Genomic DNA, 10,065 nt, shown 5'->3' on the forward strand with positions numbered 1-10,065 from the left:
CCCGCTGCGAGGAGCGAGGTAATGTTGTTTTATCCTGTTGCGTGGAGTAAGATATTGTTATTTTATACCGTTACATGGAGTGAGGTATTGTTTGTTTTATCCCGTTACACGGATGATATATTGTTTACTCATACCGTTGCGAAGTATTACTGTTTTATCCCGTTATGTGTACGGGACGAAGTATTATTGTTTTTTCATCCTGTTACGTGGAGTGAGGTATTGTTGTTTTATACTGATAAGTTGAGTGAGATATTGCTGGTTCATACCGTTACGTGGAGTGAGGTATTGTTGCAATATACTGTTACTGATTTATCCCGTTACACTGTTTTAGTTCTGGCTATTACATACCGTCACTTGAAGTTAGGTATCTTTGTTTTATACCGTTAGTGTTTTTTACTCCCTTATGCGGAGAGTTATCGTTGGTCCACGATGTAAACGTTCTTCGCTGTAAATAAGAGAAAAGTACCGAAAACACTTCATATACAAGCCCAAGTAACTTTGATATACTTTTGCAATCGCTGTATGAGTTCCAACATTAATTATCTATGCTGGTTAAAAGGAAAGATTCTGGTTTCACGTGTTCGAATACAACAACGCGGCACTATACAACAAACAAACAAAACAAGTAGTACAGAAGGGAATCATTCTCGTTCCATAAGCTGTTGAATGAAGAAGAAGACCCCATACATAATATCCTCAGGCCACCAAAGAGCAACAGAATGGTTTACCTTTTACGGATGCTTCAAATCTTAATGCACGTCGCGGTCAGTCGTACTGGAACAGTTCATGAGGAACCTATGACATGTGTCAACCAAGCCACCAAGACCACCCGATGTCGTTAGTCGCCTCTTACCTCAAGCATCGGTGAGCTGAGATGTTATAATTAATATCATACACTTGATTTAGGTTTGTGGGTGGGTGACATTTGAAACGGAGCGGGAGATACCTTGTGGCAATTTAACGTGGATACCTTTGTCAGACAGATTATACTTGGTCCGAACCGACCTGGCCATGGTTTATCCAGCAGATAGCGGCGCCGGGGATATATCCAAGGACCTGGATCCGACCTCATGATCGGGACATCCTGCACTGCAAACCTGTAAGACAGTCCAATGTGGTGCACTGTACGACGCCCGATGGCGTGACTCGCAGTCCATGCATAGTCATGAACACCATGTAAAGTCAGTCGCACACCATGTATAGCATGCATAATCACGAACACTATCTAAATTCACTCGAATACAATGTATACCATGCGTAATCATGAACACCATGTACAAACACTCGAACACCCTGTATACCATGCGTAATCATGACCACCATATACAAACACTCGAACACCCTGTATACCATGCGTAATCATAAACACCATGTACCATGCGTGATCATTAACGCCAAGCAATATCACTCGAACACCTTGAATGCCATGCATAAACATGAAAGCCATTTAGTATCACTCGAACACTCTGAAAACCATGCGTAATCACGAATGCCATGTAAAATCAATCGAACACCCTGCACACCATGCATAATCATGAACGCCATGCATAGCATGCATAATCATGAACACCATCTTATGTCACTCGAATACCATGTGCATACCATGCAGGATCATAAGCACAATGTACAGACACTCGGACACCCTGTACACCATGCGTGGTCATGAACACCATATAAATTACTCGAACATCGTGTGCATCAGACAGGGTCGTGAACACCATGTAAAGTCGCTGGAACACCACGTGTATCATGCATAATCATGAACACCATGTATGGTTGCTCGGACACCCTATATGCCAGGTCATGAACACCATGTGCAGTCACATATACACCCTGTCACGTTTGTCAGAGTGACACTTGCTATGATTCTAACAATGCCATCTGTTCATTCGTATAACTTTACAAAGTGATCATACGGGTGTTCTTGGATGATATAATATATATAACCAAACATTACTGAAAATAAATCATCACAGAACATGAAGTTCTAATTCGATTGACACTTCAGCAAGTCTCTCATTTGTCTAACACGTCATCAATCTATGTGCACATTGGGTCTCGTGAATAAGCTTCATTTGGACACGCTGTGGAGGAACTGTAAATATCATCATCTGCAGAGTCCACAATGACTCATTTTACACATACAGCGTACTTCCCCATGAGCTTGTTTTCTCTTTGAGATCCTACTTGCTGGCTTCGAATGTGACAACAAAGGGTTTAATACTAGAGTATGGATAAATTCGAAAAAACTAAAAACAAGTTATATTTACTCAGTCCTCAAAATGACTCAACTTTGAGTATGCACCACAATGGGGATTACACTTTCACAGTAAGGTACAAATTCTAGTACTCATTTATTGGGTTAACTCCCATCAGGGATTCAAATCCACAATGTCAGTCTTGCGAAAACCGCGGTGGCTGAGTGGGTTAAACGGCTCACTTTGTGTACTGGCGATTACGTGCCTTACTCTGAGGGTGTGGGTTCAAAACAATGGATTGGACCCAACCCAAGAAATAAGTCCTTGGATCTCTACTTTTGTGAAAAAATACAATACCAAATATAAAATATGTCACATATATCCTCTTTCAAAATGACATTACGAATGCATTTTTAACACAGCAACAGCATGAGACATAGACAAGGATAACCACTCCTGACATGTTTACATTGTACATCAGTGTCATGGGTAATCAAGACATAATTACCCTTTTCAAGAACATCGGTCCTGATTACTGACTTTCAGTGATCAGTCGATCACGAAGATTTATTTCATCTACCATTGACTTGAGACACGTGCATCACGTCAACAATATTTTATTCACCTGGCAACGTAAATTGTAAAGGCGGATAGCTACATATGTTTCTCAATTAAGAGCCGTCACATCTAAAGTAGATGTAGCTTCACGTTTGAAATACGACACGTGTGTAAACCTAGAAGGTCAACATTGACAACAATTGACAACAATGGATAAAAAGAGTTTGTAATGCACAAAGTTGTGTTATTAACTTCACAAGGAATTGCTGCTGTTTGATAAATTAAATTGTCGGGAAAAGTATCTGCCCTTGATTTTCGTTAATGAGACAACATTACAAGCCTTTTCAAGACGTTACTGGACTGAAAATTCGAAATTCCTGTAATGATTTTTACAGTCTCTGCCAAGCATGCAACTTCTTTACCATGACAGTTCGTGTCCATCAACTGCATTCTACCTTGTTTGTAGAGCGTAAATAATGTTCCAATCGTCCAATTTTGCCACGGAAATATTCAAAGGTGTTCAGATCAACTATTCATTTGGTCAAATGACAAACTGGTGTCACAAACTGTCTGTAACATATACATCATCATCACCATCATCATCATCCTGTAGTGAGTTAATATGATTTTACGCCACTTTAAAGCAATATTTCAGCAATATTAGGGCGGGTGATACCAGAAATGGGCTTCACACGTTACAATATCGGGGCGGGTGATACCAGAAATGAGCTTGACACGTTGCACCCATGTGAATGATCGAACCCGGGTCTTCAGAGCAACGAGCGAACGTGTTAACCATTACGCTATCCTACCACCGCTCAACCGGTGAGAACATCTTCCTCCAGTGATGACGAATCAGGCATGATCACCGGATCCATCTGTATCCGCACTTTTTTCTTGATGCTAGATGTGGCAGAGTTGTGATGACTACCCCCGCCTTCTTTAATCCCTTTAGATCCATCTGAAGAAGGGTGTCTGAATATAGGAGGCAGACGTGTCCTTGTGAACTTCAACCCTGACGAAGTTGATGACGCATTGTCTGTCTCTGGCTCGCGTTTAGGGGTGGGTGGTCGAGTCCATTCTTTACGTTTTGGGGTATTTCCAGAGGTGGGCGCCTTCCTCGAAGTCATGGACGGAGGAAGTATTGCCCGGACGAGGTCACTCTGCACCCGCGTGGATCGAAACTGAACTGGTCTTTCTTTTGGAACACCATCGCCGCCGTCTTGTCTGCGGGCATTTTTTATTTGGCTTAAACTTTTAGGAATACTATATGGACTTGGAAACAAAGTTAAACTGGCTTTAACTACGATCTTCTTCCTTCCTCTCCGGTCTGGCTTCCGAGCGAACCGCGAACTAATTGATGTTTGTATGTTAACCTCGGGGTGTGTAAAATGCCAGGCGGCAACATGGCGTCTAGCGGAATGTCCGGGTTTGATGTCACGCACCCTTTGGTCCTGGACAAACCGGTTGTGTTTACTTTGAGACTGTTCATATCGCGATATAGCACGGGTGAGATCTGAGGTACTGATATCCAAGTGCTGTCTGTCGATGTCATACCCGTCTGCCTTGATGGAGACGGTCTGTTGGTGACTGCGGGCAAATTCTTCCGAATAGAGCAACAGCGCCCCCTTCTTGGTGGAGTAGGTTTTAGGTAGAGTCGCCTCCCTTTTCAACCTTGGCAGTCGGGGCTGGAAGAACCCCGGGGGTGGCATGTAGGGGGTTGTTAACGGGTCGGACTTTGCGATCGCGGGTTGGAAACGTTTGGGAGCGTTCAGGAAATCTTGAGGGTCAAGTGTGACGTCAATCTGATGCGAAGAAGGTCGTTGACGAAGCTCCCCTGTCCCGCGACTAAGCAGGGAGAGACGTTTCATGGTTACCAGAGGACAGCCTTGCACCGGCCATAACAATACAGGTCAAGTAACGTCAACACAGTGATGCAGCTTACATGTTGTAGTCTTATACAAAGCTTCCAAACGGATCAGTCAAACACACGTTGAGCAAATTCATCTCGTCTCGTCCTCTTTTCCATTAGTAACACGGCATAGGGACTTGATTTCCAAACACATCTACACAACACACACAGTCATTTCTTCTCATTTGCTGATACAGTACAGTATCAATACATGTAACTTATCCTCAGCCTATGAATATCCAATGCCATTCATCCTATGAATATTTAATACCTCTACTAAAACGAGGATTATCATTACCTCATAAACAATGGCAACCACAAGTGCGTCTGTCTGAATTGAGACACAGATTACTCAAAACAGATAATGCTCTAATGATAAGAATAACAACCCATGATTCATCTAAGAACAGCATCAACTTGGAACCACATCTACCCAGAATCTATTGGACACTGAATCTCCAAACCGTGTGATACAGTCATCCTTAAGTAAACATCGTTATACATCCAATCACCTTGTGATTCTGAGGCTCAGTGAACATTAAAACGATTTTCCTCAGTGTACCTCATATACATATCCAAGTAAAAATGCTTCTTCCACAGAGTCACTCCATTTCGTAATGAGATCCAAGGGTTCGTTGAAGTTTTTACATGTATGCTCTCACGCTAATATTGAAAAGACTGTTTAAATAGGGAATCCACAAACTCACTCCTCCTATCTCAATCCAAGAGCTCGTTGAAACATTAAACGTTTTCCAAAGTATCCCTCTGTAAATATCCAGTTCACGTTCCAAAACAGTATCCTCGGAGTCAAACCTCTTCAACCCAAGGTCTCACCGAACCCTCATACATTGTCCAAATGTATCTCCATGTCAATATTCAAGTAATGTTTTGAAATAGCAGCATCACAAAATCACTCATGCCCAGGTCTCAAGGCACACTGAATTCTCAAACGTTTTCCCACAGTACGTCTATATCACTTGTACCAGTCACTAACGTCGGTATCGCCCCGATGTTAGACCAAATCCATGGCCGCCACAAACCGTCGCCCGATACCCGCACTTGATAGTCGCCATAGAGCTTCCCCACACCACGCAATGGTAACACTTCTTTCTGCAGTATTTAACGAGAAACAAATCCCTTTGTTTTACAAGATATCCACACCTACAGACACCCCGCTTATCTACCAGCGTCTTACTTGGTTGAATTCGTTACAAATGGTAGCTGATTGTCGGTGATAAGAGAGAACGAACCGAGTGCTCATACCTGTGATATTCACACCACGAGGGTGTTGAAATACGATCTTCTCCACAATGAGACGTTTGTGTTCTGAAATAAGTCTTCTACTGTGCCCTGACGTTACCGCGTAGACTTACGCCAATATATTCAAATTCAAATTGAAATCTTAATGAGTTCTCTGAGAAGGTTCATAGTTGCATATAGAAGTGAGTGGTGTATTGGGTAAAATAGACTTGAATAATATAGACAACAGGGGTTATGTGGTATGCGCCTTGGATTTATTCATATCCATTGCAAGACGAGGGTACAGTATATATTAAGTGCATCGTCAGATTGGTCAAACTGCTTAGATGAGAATTAAACTACACGTAACAGACCAACACGAATTTATACAAAATAGGTGATATTACCTCATTTTCATTTTGAACACGATATTGCAAAAGCTGTATGTGGGATTTGTTAGAGAGAATATGCACATAAGGAAAGCAATAATTACAGACAATTATACCGTGGGTGTTGGAATAATGGTGAACCACTTAACAGACCAAAAACAATGAACTTGACCGACAGATGTTTTTGGAATAAGTTTTAAAAAAGCATCTACTTGCCCTAACTTGTCAGAATGGTTAACTGAACTGAAATATGTTTGTAAGAATGAAATTAGGACGAATATGATTTTCAAACGTTGATCAGATTAACATTTGACACCCGATTCATTATCCAGCTGTAAGTGCGTGTAACTTGTTGAGCTATTATACCTGTGGGACCGCGCTGCATTATATATGAACGTGAGCAGAACAGTGTAACTATCTCATACTAAAGGCAACACATCATGATCAAGAGCAGAGCAATCAGTTCAGAATCTGACCCCTAAGCATTAAGTGTGGGGTGGGGTGAAATATTGCAAGAATCCGTTTACAATATCAGTTGTGTGTCAGATCACGAGAGAAACTGCTAGCGGATAAAATATAATATTCGGATAAATCGGGACCATTAGTTAAATCATGTTGCCCCGACACCCGACACCTGGAACCCCTGCACGTGACGCTATCCCAAGCCCCGGTCGTTTCCACCAGGTTTGAAATACGACGTTGTGGAACGGAAAATCAATCTTCCTGAAGAGCAGTCATAAATACTGGTCTATGTCAATAAACTGACCGGGCATGGGAGATGTGATACGTTTGAGGTGGCTTCATATTAATTACTTGGTCGTTGAATTACCTCCCTCATGAGACTTTACAACTATGGAATTATATTTTGAGAACGCCTATTGTTGTTTGAGTGGCCGATAGGAGCCTGTCCAAGCTGTTAATGACATGTGTTGGTCTCTGGATCCTGTAGGAGTCACACAAATGTATCAGAGCTACAAATTAAGTTTTTTCAGGCAAACTGAACTCGACGTTCCGTCCCTTTCGCTCACCTACACGTCACTGCCATCACCAGAATACATGTACCATGTATACTTTTTGACACCATGTAAAGTATTTAAATGTAGGCACAATACCAAAGGTAAACCATAGACATTAAAATAATTCCAAAGGTAAACCATAGACATTAGTAGAATAAGAGAATGATAGAACAAATAGTACTTTAACATATAACAAACAGACAGAAAACAAACAAACAAATTAAGAACGAATCATCAACGGTATTTTAACATCCTTATTCATCATATTCCAACGTAATATGACCAACGTAACGTTCACAGCAGAAAGGACCTCAGAATGAATAAAAGCATTCAGCACCAGAAGCACAAACACAACCCATAAACAGGAAACACGTCTCCATTAACACTTAATCCTGTGGGTAAACATACAGACCTTCTGTCGATACCCCGGTAGTCTTATGTGTCTTATAGGGACAAAGTGTAATACACGTGGTATTGACGCAGTGAGGGGAATATTTTATCCACGGTCTTGTTTGCAATGCGGGGATTATAATGAAAGCAAATGTTGATGTGTGCTGTTACTGCACCGTTAGTAAACAGCTATGCCTTCTGTTGCGGACAAAGCTCCTCTTCCTATAGTCTCAGTTTCAATTTCTTTATTCTAAAAAAATAACCCCACCTTGGTGGTACAAGAGCATATCATCTAGACATATATACAAATAGAAAATCAGCTCAGATCCAAGATGGCAGGAAAACAACATATGAGCACATTAACATCTTTTTTGACAAGGGATGATAGTTTTACATTATATTTTGATAGATTCTTGTCACTGACCTTACTCGTGCTAATTTATTCGTTATTTACTCTCTCTTTCTCCTCTCTCTCTCTCTCTCACACACACACGCCTACACACACACACAAGCACACACGCTGAGACACAGTAGCTTACAGACACATACAGACGCAGAACGAGACATGGCTACATACATAGACACATCCGTACAGACACACAGACACATTCATACAAACAGACATACATTCATACAAACAGACACAATCATACAAAAAGGCATACGGACACATTCATACGAACAGGCACATTCATGCACAGAGCACCATTACTCATGAAAACAAACACACATTCATACAGACACATCCAAACAGATACATTCAGACACACTGACACGTTAATACAAACAGACACACAATCATATTCACACACAAGAGACACTAACTTACACGCAAGCGCATATATACATATGGGCACACGTATATTTCCACGCACGCACTCGTATACACATACTATCACGCACGTAAACGTAAGCACTCAGACAGGCACAAAAACAATGCATGGTGTATACCTGAACAAACCCGCAGTATCGCCGAGCTCATAATGAGAGCAGAGCACACGTCAAATATGTAGTTGAAGAAACAAAACACACACACACACACACACACACACACACACACACACACACACACACACACACACACACACACACACACACACACACACACACACACACACTCACACTCACACACTCACACACTCACACACTCACACACTCACACACTCACACACTCACACACACTTACCACACACACATACCACATACACACAAATAAACGCAGGGAAAAGAAATAAGAAAGCAAAAGGAAATAAGCAAGCCAAATTTGTTTAGATGTTTTACAAATACAAACAGCAACAACCCCCTGCCACATGGCAACAACCAAAAGAAAGAAATTAATAAAAAATACACAGCTACAATATTTAAAACAAAACAATAACGAAACAAGCAAATCTCCTCACAATACTTTTATGTGTCCAGGAACCCACGCAAGAATCATCGTTATCGTGTGTAATTCCTGGTTTCTCAAATACCTACACTTAAGTACTTTCATTTACGAACAGTTACACTCCACTCCATGTCTTCAATTGGTGATCAGAGCTTCACCTGAACTATTCGATTAAAAAAGGCAAAATCTGAAACCAACAAAGCCTCTCGCCCAGCATTCTTAGAAAAGTAAAGCAGAATTTAAAGTCAAAATGCTGAGACCCGCTGACGTCATAATGAGCATAAAGGTGCTTCAAGGCATGACGTCACACGTGTGATTATTGACGGCTTTAGTGCTAGTTGTGTTAATTAAACACAGACACTTGGTCTGAATTACTGAAATATGTTCCACGGTAAAGCATGTTGCCATGGCAAAACATGTGTCCCTGATGTTGGTGCGTTTAAAAACTCAATCATCGTTCATGCCATAATATATTTGTAGAGCTCCAGATAAGGCCCGTATAAAAATCACATTTACTCAATTAATTACAAATGTGGAAGTACAAAAAAGCATAAGAATTACTTAAAGCCCAATAGGTCTATAATACCTCGCGTATATTACTTAACTGACTGATTGGCTTGCGTGTGATTCGTTGTGGCGTCCAAACTCTACAACAACATTAGCTACTGGTAGGCGATGCCTATATGTACACATACTATTGCAGTCGTAGCCACTGTCCGGGGTTTACTCTAGTAGTCACATGACTTCCGTGTTGAGTGTTTAGAAACGCTGCCAAATGTTTGGCAATATGACAGTTACTGAAAACGTTTAGTCTATGGAGATGAATTTATATTTACATATATTTAGAAGAGTTAAGTACCCAATAAGGATAAGAAACTTTGGGTGAAAGTACTCAGTGTTTTTAACTAGTGGGAGTTTACAAAATGCTAGCTAGCCCTCCAGTACTCATACATAAACACACATGGAGTGAATACCC

Source organism: Haliotis asinina, chromosome 6 (genome assembly GCF_037392515.1).
Source record: "Haliotis asinina isolate JCU_RB_2024 chromosome 6, JCU_Hal_asi_v2, whole genome shotgun sequence".
In the NCBI taxonomy this organism is placed as follows: Eukaryota; Metazoa; Mollusca; class Gastropoda; order Lepetellida; family Haliotidae; genus Haliotis; species Haliotis asinina.